Below are 2,264 nucleotides of genomic sequence, written 5' to 3' on the forward strand. Positions count from 1 at the left end.
AATCACCTTCTCTATCTTATCCTTGTGTTTCTTAGGATGACGATAGGGAGTAATCATAACTAGTTTGGCTCCCCCCTCGAGCTCAATAACATGTTCCATCCCTCTGTCAGGAGGAACCCCATGAGGAATATCGCTAAATACTTTAGCATGTCTATCAAGTATCTTCTAGATATCTGGTGGATGACTCTTTTCTTGTGGCTCTGGTGAAGTTGGCATAATGTAGCACTCTGTCGCCCACTCTATGTCATCATGAAAAAAAAGTCTCTGCATTCTCCTCAAGGACACTACTCTGCAACCTCCATCTGAAAGACCTCTAAGTACCACAGTTCTGCCCTCATGCTGTAATCTCATCTCCAATTTCACTAGGTTGAGTTTGAACTCCACTAGTGAAGCCATCCATGTCATTCCGAGGATGACATCATAATCTCCCATGTCCACAACATAGAACTCATCCTTCAACTCGTAGCCATCTCCAAACCTGATGTGAAGATTAGATATCTTCCGAGTGCATAATAATTTATCACCGTTAGCCACCATGACTCTAAACCCATCATGCTCCTCTGTTTGTAACCCTCTCTTGGCTACCAACTGTGCATCTATGAAGTTATGTGTAGTCCCAGTGTCAATAAGAGATATCACTTTCTACCCTTGGATAATACCCCTAACCTTAAATGTGATTGCCTTTTGGGCCCCTGTCAAGCGTTCAAATGATCTATCATCCTTAGGAATTTTTCTCTCCTCTATAGTGTTACCCTCATCTAAATCAGAGTGCTGATCCTCCCCCTCTGACTCTGAATCTTTTGCTAAAAAATACTCCATTTGATTTGCCTTAGCCTTGAGAGAACATTTATGAGATAAGTCCCAAGGCTCTCTACAATGGAAGCACAGCTTCTTCTTTCAAAGTTCATTGAAGGTTTCATTGTCTAGTCCTTTTGATCCTTCTTTGGGTTTGCTATACTCTTTCTGAAACAATTTTTTGTCTTTGTCCTTGCGGTAGGAAGAATCTGTTGAATGGTTTTTTCCTTTGTATACCGATGGGGCTAAATCTCGTGCCTTTTTAGTTGCTTCAGCTAAGGTGAGTGGATCATGTCCCTTCACCCAACCTCGTAATGGATCAGCAAGACCATCACAAAATAACACCACCAATCTCCTAGGAGAGATATCAGTAACAATTACAAACAAGCACTAAAACTCGGCAATGTAAGCATCCATAGAACCTAACTGTTTTAACTGTGCTAGTTCCTTGAAATGTAACTTGGGATCCCTAGTGTCAAATCTCTCAATCAATGTTTCAATGAATTCCTCATAGGATGTAATCTGATTATGCCCCAAAGTCACCATGCCATGATGCCACCATTCATGTGCAATGCCATCCAAGTGCAAAGTTGCATACTTGATAGCCTCCTCCTCATGCATAGGATTTAGCTGCAGGTATGTATCTACCTTCTGCACCCAAGCTCATGTAGTCATCTCCCCTGAAGCATCATAATAAGGTAACGAAAGTTTTTCAACTTTCTTTCTCAGCTCAAAGTTTTGATTCCTCCCTCCTGCTCTAGGCATGTGTCTCATCCTCAAGTCCATATAATCTTTGAGGGAAATATCCGCCTGAAACTCCAGTCCACTAGCCTCCCAGTCCCTCCTGAACTGATCCTATAACTTGGTAATCTGTGGTTTGTTTACTGGTTGAACCGGATCTCTGGGTGGGAAGGTGGGTAGAAGAGGTCTCGAGCTCGCAGTCTGCGCTGGGTGTGCAACGTATCTAAAGTTATCAGCCTTATTCCCATTGTTGTCGTGTCCATTATTACCATTAATGTTATTCTCAGGACCATTGTTGTTGCCTTGGCCTCCATGGTTATTGTTTCCCCCATTATTATTGTTTCCCTCATTGTTATTGTTTCTGTTGTTGGCATCACTTGGATTAGTATTGACACCCATCTGTCTAGCCATGAGCTGCAACATTATGTTCGTTCGCCTATTCTGCTCCTGTTGCATACGCTGCCCCTGCTCTAATGTATCCAGTAATTGTCTGAACATTACGTCCCCCCTGCATGGATGTACTAGACTGTTTGCTTTGCAAGTCTAAAATCCTATTTTGTCTTGCTCTGGTATCGCGGAAATTATAAGGCCCCTATCGCATTCTCAAACATAAATGCTTAGCCTATATTTTTTATTTCTGATTTTAGTGTTTTGACATTTCGTCAAAAACTTTTCCCTTTATTCGACTGTTCCAAATTTCCTATAAGACCTCCAGAGGATGGCAGGAC

This window comes from Cupressus sempervirens, chromosome 9 (genome assembly GCF_028749045.1).
Source record: "Cupressus sempervirens isolate cs-2001-9-10 chromosome 9, ASM2874904v1, whole genome shotgun sequence".
Lineage (NCBI taxonomy): Eukaryota > Viridiplantae > Streptophyta > Pinopsida > Cupressales > Cupressaceae > Cupressus > Cupressus sempervirens.